We start from the raw sequence: 9,605 nt of genomic DNA on the forward strand, positions 1-9,605 counted from the left end.
GTTCGACTGGTGGAAAAGAAAAAATTGTGATGTCCTTTTTACGTCTCTCTGTTGTTTATTCTTTTCCTTCCTCACATATGTTCGATGTGTGGTTATTACGAATGAATGCAACACGAGGTCATCTGGCATTTAGGATGCCTGGCTCCACTTACTGGACTTAGTGGGTCAGCTTGGTAGAGTTGAACATTTTAGTTTGAAAAGCTCCCCTTTCCATGTTGAGATCTGGAACAAGATTTTGTTCTTCCATTCTTTACTGCTTTGGTTTCCTTCCTTCCTTCCTTCCTTCCTTCCTTCCTTCCTTCCTTCCTTCTCTCTCTCCCTCCCTCTCTCTTTCTTTCTTTCTAACTAAATAAGTTTAGTTGAAGGAAAAAATCCGACACAAGCTTTCTGGGCCTAAGTGTGAAAGCAAAATGGAAGATCAAGAATCTAGAATCTTCAAAGAGCAGGCTTTTAGGCTTTGATTTTCTTCCGTTCCCCAGCTTGATCTGCGGGGAAAACGGGGAGGAGGGGAAAGGAGGGAAGAGAGGGAGAGAAGGAGGCAGAGGAGAGATGCTCCGCGGAGCATGCGCAGTGCTCACGCCACCCACCCCCCACCCCACCGCCCGGCTCTCTCCATCTTCAGCACCAGAGAAGCTGACAGCTCCACTGGGGCGCACGGGCTTTGCAAGCCGTCCCTTCCCCAACTTCGCAGGAAAGAAGGGAAATCGAAAGTACCATGAGCGGGAGGGTTGGGGTTGATCCCCTGAACCAAACGCAGCTCCCGCCCTCGGCGGGCACCGAGCGCCCCGCGGCGACGCGCGCGGTCGGCCCGGGCGCAGCTCCGGGAGGCCCCGGGCGCGGCCGAGGGCTGGGCTGCGCCTCGGCGGGAGGCTGGGAGGAACCCCGGGCGGGCGGCGGCCCAGGGACCCTCTGGCGGCTTCTGGGAGAAATCCCCAGGTTTCCTTTCCCGGCCTCGCTTCACCTCCTACCGGCGCGAAGAAGCAGAGCGAGCTCGGGGTTGAACACAACGTCCCAAGGCATCACTTACGCTTCTCTTCCCTCCCAATTCTGGGTTTTGTTCGGAATCCAATCCCTCCCGCTCTCAAAATTGTACGTCTAAAGTCACGCTGTTTTATGGCTTTAAAAAAAAAAAAAAAAAACTTTCCTTTTTCAACTTAAACAAAAGATATCCAGGGAAAATACACGCAACAAGATGCACTCCCCTTAGAAGTAAGGCTCAGTGACTTTTAAATCCATGTATGTACCGTATGCACGAGGGTAGCGTCCTACGTCACTCAGGTTAATGAGGAAATTTTCCAGGTGCCCCCTCCCAGGCCCCCGGCAACGTCGCAGGCAGTGCCCACCCCAGCTCACAGTAGCCTGGTTTTGCCTGCTCTGGACTCGTGTGGAATCATATAGTCCTTTCTACTTAACATCTGGATAATTTCACCCAATATATTATTGCTTAGGTCGGAGTTATTCATGTTTTATTGCTGCACGTAGCATTTCATTGTGTTAGTCAATACACCACAGCAGCTAGTCACTTGCCTTTCCCACGCATGCAAGGAGTTCGGACTAGCCATCAGCCTGACGAAGACGAATGTTATGGCTCAAGGCACGGGGACTCCCCCATGCATCACCATCGACGGATACACCCTGGAGGTTGTCAACGACTTCACTTACCTCGGGTCCACCATCTCGAGCTCTCTGTCAGTCGACTTGGAGGTCAATCGGAGAATCGCCAGGGCAGCCACAGTTATGGCCAGACTGAACCGGCGAGCGTGGAACAACTCCAGCCTCACTGAGAAAACCAGACTGCGCATCTACCAAGCCTGCGTACTCAGCACTCTCCTCTATGGCAGCGAGACGTGGACCACCTACGCAAGGCACGAAAGGAAACTCAACAGCTTCCACATGAGGTGCCTGCGACGCGTCCTGCATGTCGCCTGGCAGGATAAGGTCCCCAACACCGAGGTGCTGAAGCGAGCCAATATGAGCAGTTTGCATGCAGTTCTTAGCGAGAGACGCCTCAGGTGGCTCGGCCATGTCAAAAGAATGGATGCAGGCCGTATCCCCAAAGACCTCCTCTACGGCGAGCTAGCAGAAGGCAAGAGGATGACAGGGCGCCCAAAACTGCGGTTCAAAGACATCTGCAAAAAGGACATGACACAATGCTCCATCAATCTCAACACATGGGAAGTTCAAGCAGACGACCGCCTAGCCTGGAGGCTCGCGGTCAGGCAAGGTACGTCACGCGCGGAGGCTGCGCGCAACGATGAGGCGGTCCAGAAAAGATCGAGGCGGAAGCAGCGTCAGCAGCAGCAACAACAGCCATCTGCCTTCACCTGTACCAAGTGCGGCAGGGATTGTCACTCCCGAATCGGACTGCACAGCCATTCTCGGCGGTGCAGATAGACTCTCAGGAAGCTACGCCATCGTCTCTCGAGACGGACGGCTGCCGACGACGACGACATTATTTATCTGAGAAATATATTTCTGCGAGTTACTTTGTGGACATACGTGCTCAATTCTCTCAGTTATCTGGCTAGAAATGGAAGTTTTAGATCACAGGGGAGGCACAGGTTGAGTGATAATAAATAGTACTAAAGAGATTTGCAAAGCACCTGTATCGATTTACCACCCATTGGCTGGGTGGGGGCTGCACGTGGCCTCCATGAAATGCAGGCTTGTCCTTTTTAATTATAGACATCTCGATGTTTCATTGAGGTTTTAGTCTCTGGGCTCCTTTCAAATTCTTTCCAGCCATGGCAGTATCTTCTTTTATGAAGTGTCTTTCAAGTCTTTTGACCACCTCAAAACCAGTCTGTTTTGGTCTTGGCTGGTGTGGCTCAGTGCATTGAGCACCAGCCTGCTAACCAAAAGGTTGGAGGTTCCATTCCCAGTCACGGCTCGTGCAGGACCAAGGGTGAGGGTTAGGGTTAGGGGAGCCCATTGGGGTCCAGGGTGGTCCTGGGGAGATCAAACCAATCAACTGACCAATGGGTTGCCGGTTCGATTCCCAGTCAGGGCATATGCCTGGGTTACAGGCCAGGTCCCCAGTTGCACCTAAGAGGCAACCATACATTGATGTTTCTCTCCCTCCCTTCCCCTCTCTAAAAATAAGTAAAATCTTAATTTTTTTAAAGCTAGTCTGTTTTCTTTTTGTTTATAGAAGGTCATGATGTGTTTTAATAGGCCTCACCCACACATTAAAGGGTGAGGTCTATCTCCCCTCAGTCAGTGGTTTGCCTGTAGTTCTTCAAATAGGGTTTTAGAAACACTATTGCTTTGTATCCCATTTAACAAATCATTGCTTATCCGAAGATCATAATGATAATCTATGTTTTCATCTAAAACCTTAAGAAGAAAGCTTCTTTTAAGACCAGGTGTCATTTCTCATTGAATTTAGCCTATGATTTTATTTATGACTCAATGTTTATTTATCTTCCTACAGATAGCTAATGGGCTTCACATGATTTATTTAAACACCATCTTTTCACCATTGGATTTGCATAAATCAGGTGGTGATGTATGAATGCATCTGGGCTCTGATCTCTTGATCTATCTATCACCCTATATTTGCACCAATGCCGCGCTTTTAAAAAATTATTATAGCTTCAAAATTATTGTTAATGGCTATTAGTTCTAGAGCCCTGAATTTATTCTTTCGGCTGTTCTAGGCCATTTGCATTTCTGTGTGAGTCAGCTTATAAATTTCCCCCCAAACTTTTTAAACTATTTATTCTGAAATAGTCACAAGCTTAAAAAAAAATCTTATTTTCATGTAATACAACATAATTTACAGTCCCTAGTTCAATTTTGTTCACTGTGTCAGTAACATCTTCAATAGCATCTTCTCCCATATGGCCCAACATCCCATTCAGGGTCACAAAATTCAGTCATTGTGTGTATTTAGTATATTTTTAGCCTAGAACAGTTGAACATTGCTCGTTTCAGAAGAGGCAAGTGATTTTGCAGACTGCACCTCAGTTGGGGCCTGTCTGCTGTTTCCCCGTGATCAGATTCTGGGTATGTACTTCGGGCAGAAATCCAGCTTAAGTATATTGCTTTTCTCAGTGCATGACCTCAGAGACACCGGGACAATCTGTCCTAGTGTGGGTGGCTTGATCATTTGGTTAAGTTGGTAACTGTTAGATTTCTCTACTATGAAGTTACTTAAAAAAAAAATGTTAACTGCCCTGGCAGATGTGGCTCAGTTGATTGGAGTGTCCTCTCATAACCAAAAGGATGTGGTTCAATTCCTGGTGAGCGCACATGTGTAGGTTGCAGGTTCAATCCCCAGTCCCCGGTCCGGGCACCTACAAGCCCTCGTCTGGGCACATGGTGGAGGCCACAGACCCACATTTCTCTCTCACACCGATATTTCTCTCTCTCCCACCCGCTCTCTCTAAAATCAATGAAAAACTGTCCTCAGGTGAGGGGGGAAAAAGTTAACTATTCTTTTGAGGGAAATTCTTTTAGAATATCTAAGTAACTTCCTCTTAGCTTGCATTGGTGATTCTTGCCTGCTGATAGATTGGGGATCGAACCCACAACCTTTTGGTGTATGGGACAATGCTCCAACCGAGCCATGTTATATAACTTTTTGTGCATTGCTTCTTTAACCTTCTCAATAACGTATCTTGGAAATCACTCCATCCCAGTAAATGTAGTCTTTACCCATTCTGTTTACATAGACACATTGTACTCTGTGTTCAGATACTATAATATGTAAATCAATCTATTTTGTTGGGGTATTTGAGTAGTTTCCAGTATTTTGCAATTGCAGGTTGTGCTGGATGGTGTACCCTTGTGCAGGGCTATGGTCTCTTTGTTCATGAGTCTGCTGGTCTTCATGGTCACAGGACAGGGAGCTGGTGGGGAGATGGAGGTATCCCTAAGTTAAAGGGTCATGTACTTCCCCCATTCTGAGGTTCAGCAGCTTTTCTTTAAAGTGAATACTTTAAATTTATTGTATGCCTTTGTTTACATGTCCAGAGTTCTCAAGTGGTTGCTTTTGATAATCTTGCCAATGTTGGCATTGGCATTGCTCTTTGGGGGCAGAGAATTTAACGAAGTCTCCTCCACCTCTGGACAATAAATTACATGGTCATGGCGCTGGTCGCGTCGCTCAGTTGGTTAAAGCGTTGTCCTCATACACCAGGGTTGCAGGTTTGACCCCTCCATCAGTTCCCACTCACTGACCACCCATCACTGGCTGTGAATGTGCTGGCTGCTAAGGAGACAGCGGTAGCAACAGGAAGAAGGTAGAATACATTGAACTTCAATTAGTGTATTGACTCAATTAGGGCTCATTTCAAGTTTTCCTTTCTAAAGTCATATGTTACAAAATATAGTATCCGACCTTTGCTTTGTCTTTCAACTTGAACTCAGAAAAGTTAAGGAAACCCATATCTTAGAACTTTATATTAGGGAGAAGTCTAAGCAGTAAATATTTTTGAATTGCACGTTTCCATAATCGCTCATTTGAAAATAAGCTACAGATCATCTGATCTGGGGGTTGAGATGGTCTGTGGAAAATGACAGTGACGAACAGATAATCAGGCAAATGTTAGATGAAATGAACCTTTTTGCACACTTCAAAAGCATTATCTTACATTGCTGCAGACCTAGCAAGGCACTGCAAGGTCAGTTCTTCGTATTCAAATGCGTGCCATGTCTGCTGATGGTGGTGAATGCTTCGCATGTGTCAGTATTAAGAAAGAAACATCAGGAATAATTTTTCAGTAATTAACATACTGTTTTTATTGACAGAACTGAGGCATTTCCAATTCTTTTAAAAAGTTCTTTTCTATTTGAAGCTCATTCTTACAACGGAGGCTAAGGTTGATTGAAAATTTGATGATATTGTAGTCAGTCTCACTCAATGCAGCAAATGTGATCATTTATATCGGTGCTCTGGACTTGGCTTTGGTGCTCCTCTCTCCTCCCTCCCCCTCTTCCTCCTCTTCTTCCTCCTTCTCCTCTCCTTCCCTCCTTTATCCTCTGATAGAGAAGGGGATTGGTGTACAGGGATACCCTGACAAGTCCATTCTATCATGAGGAGTTTCTTTTTTTTTCTTCTAACTTTATTTTTTTACTTTTTTAGAGAGAGGGGAAGAGAGGGAGAAAGAAGAGGAGAGAAACAGCAATGTGGGAGAGATACGTGGACTGGGTGCCTCTTGCAAGCCCCCATCCAGAGACCCAGCCCGCAACCCAGGCATGTACCCTGACTGAGAATCGAACCAGCAACTTTTTGGTCCACAGACTGACACTCAATCCTCTGATCCACACCAGCCAGGGCTTGAGGAGTTTCTTCTATCATAGAAGCACAGATTATTTTACAGAAGAAGGAACAGACTTAAAGGTCACCCTTTCAGCGAAAAAAAAAATCTTTAAGACATTCTTAATATATCATCATTTAACCTGGGCCTGAGACAAGATTTCACATTTTACATTCCACTCCTGTTCTAAATCAACTTCCACCTGAAAGCAATCGCATGGTGTTGTGAACCCATAGTTAGTAACTGTGAGCACTGAAAGCTTTGTCTGCATTTTCTCCTATTGTAGGATATTATTTGAGCCAATCAGTGGATTAACCTCTTTGGGTTTCAATATCCCTATTTGTAAAAATAGAGATTTCTAATTTACTCTACATGTTCCCCATAATTTGTCCCACAGGAGACATAGAGAACTATTTCTAAGGTGTTAACAAATAGCTTAGAAGAGTTACAGCCCTGACTGCTGTGGCTCAGTGAATTGAGCACCAGCCTTAGAACCAAAGGGTTGCAGGTTCAATTCCCAGTCAGGGCACATACCTGGGTTGTGGGCCAGGTCCCCAGATGGGGGCGTGTGCAAGAGGCAACCACACATTGATGTTTCTCTCCTTCTCTTTCTTCCTCCCTTCCCATCTCTCTATAAATAAGTAAATAAATAAATAAATAAGAGATTTACAAACTCCTTATCAATCTTCAACGAAGATGGTTGCTATGCCATCTTAACTTCGATAGTTACCTAGAAGCATTTGAACCCAATTATTGTATACATGCATTTAGGCCAACTTTAGCCAAAGCCTGCCCTAGACAGACATAGAGATTCCTGAGAAATACAGAATACTGATTGCTGACTTATTAGAATATTCTTTCTATTTATGGAGATGTCAAAAGAAATACATTTAAATGCCACAGTTCTAAAAGTAGAGCACAGTAATTTATAATTATTTATAAATGTTTTATTTCTTGACTTGTTATCATTTTCCCCATGGTAATTGTTTCGTGTTTATTAAAAATAACAAACACTGAGGCCCTGGCTGGTGTGGCTCAGTGGATTGAGCACCGACCTGAGAACCAAAGGGTCGCAGGTTCGATTCCCAGTCAGGGCACAGGCCTGGGTGCGGCCAGGTCCCCAGTTGGGGTGTGCAAGAGGCAACCACATACTGATGTTTCTCTCCTTCTCTCCCTCCCTCCCTTCCCTTCTCTAAAAATAAATGAAATCTTTAAAAATAATAATAAATAAATAAAAATAAAAACCGGTATCCTTTAAAAAAAATAATGAACACTGAAATGTCTCCAATACAAAATCAGAGAGCAGAACAATGTGACCATTTTTGCCAAACACGCATTGGCTTTAAGCCTGAGCAGTGCATTCGTGCAAAAGTGAATGATGGAATCACTCAGCGGAGCTTCCGGGATTTCCGTTAACAAAACCGAGACCTTAGCAAGACAATCAGAGCAACCTGCTATGAGAGACATCACTTTCTATTAGGACTGAGATGTTTAAAGTGAGGGTTTCAAAGTGTAGTCACTTAGACGTGACTTACGGAATATTTTTCTCCAAATGCCAATGCAAAGCTGAACTGTAAGAGACATGTAACTGAGCAGGACATGAAAGTCCACATTTCTTATGGAGTCCCAGGTCTGCCTTTTATTTCGGCAGATTTTATCCTGATATTATGGAAAGCGCACCTGTTACTCCACACACCTGGCAGCCTTTGCAGTAGAGAAATGCATCTGCGTGAAGACCTAGGAGCACCCTGCCTGTTGACCTTCACCCTTGCATGTGTGAGGCCCTGAAACCAGGCGTAGAGGGAGCAGGGAAATATCTCTGCACCTTTAATGACCAGAGATACTGAAAAATGGGCACCTGACTTTTAGAGGCATGTAACTTCTGCAGATCTCTCCTATGATTCTGATAAAATAACTGGCCTTGAATCCTGGAGAAGGGCTTTCCAGGATCAATACCTGGAGTTTTCAGTAAATGGATGCTATGGGCATTTCCGGGGTTATACGAGGTGAAGGACACAGTCTGTGTGTGGCCGTGGCAGCGGCTGGGTCTGGGTCCACCAAACACAGGGACGTGAAGCAGTTTTAAAGAAAGATGTACCGTTGGATGGTCAACGTAGACAGGCCTAACTCTGATAGTTTGCTGGTAGTCATAAGACCCCTTCTGTAATCCCAAGTGAGTCACAGAGGAGGCAGGAAGTGTTCCTTCCATGCATGTGGCTCCTGGGAACTTCCTGCAACGGTAAGGGGATGGTCTGAATGCAGTGAACGGCGTGACTGTCCCCAAACACCAAATGGACAGCATGCGGCGAGAACCCAGCAGTCACCTGGCCCACAGTGCGCACCTGCGTGGGGAGCGCCCCCAGGTGGGGCTCTGTCATGGCGATGTATGTGTTTATGTGACGGGGGTAAGCTTGCACTTTTACCTAGTTACCCTCACTGGTTGAAATCAGCTTTCTCTCTACATGCTGCCCGAGGGAGTTAGATTGGGACACGGGTGAGGGGCCAAGGAAGGTTGATTTTCTTGTTCTGTTTTCATTCTTCTCTTTAAAAAAAGTTTTTTTTAAAATTACAATGGACACTCAATATTATTTAGTATTAGTTTCAAGGGTACACCATAGTGATCAGACAATCATATTCTTTTTTTAAATTCTCACTCGAGAGTATGTTTATTGATTTTAGAGAGAGAAGAAGAGAGAGTGTGAGAGAGAGACAGAAGTGAGAGAAAGACACTGATTGGCTGCCCCCCATACGTGCCACAGATGGAGATTGAGCCCAAGACCCAGGCATGGGCCCTGCCCGGGAATCAAACCCACATGTTTTGGTGTATGAAGTGATACTCCAACCAACTGAGCAACCCAGCCAGGGCAATCATGTTCTTCATAAACTGTTTTCTCCCCTATATTTCCAATGCCCTCCCAAGCAATTTCACAGACTTTGTGTCCTGGTCAGGAAATGAATCCATCAAAATATGAACGTTTTAAACACATGACATTTACCCACGAGAGCAGTTCATTTTTTATTTTATTTTTTTAATGAACATTTAAGGTTCATATACAAAAGCTAACAGAGCAATAAGTCAATCATGAAATACGGACGAGGAAGTAACATGGAAAAGAAATCGATTACAATTTGTCACCACTGAAGCATCACACACTGGTTGCAGCGAGGTGTGGTCAAAGTGTCAGACCTGAATGCTTGGGACAATTGTCAAGACTGCTGTCACACCACTTTTTACTGTAACATCTTTTCTTTCTTGGTCATTGTTCAGTTAATAGGGGCCGTGGTGGGGAGTAGGGAGTGTTTCTTCCCACCACGCACAAAAAAAAAAAAAACCCCAAAAAA

This window comes from Furipterus horrens, unplaced genomic scaffold (genome assembly GCF_987537825.1).
Source record: "Furipterus horrens unplaced genomic scaffold, mFurHor1.1.pri manual_scaffold_16, whole genome shotgun sequence".
Classification (NCBI taxonomy): domain Eukaryota; kingdom Metazoa; phylum Chordata; class Mammalia; order Chiroptera; family Furipteridae; genus Furipterus; species Furipterus horrens.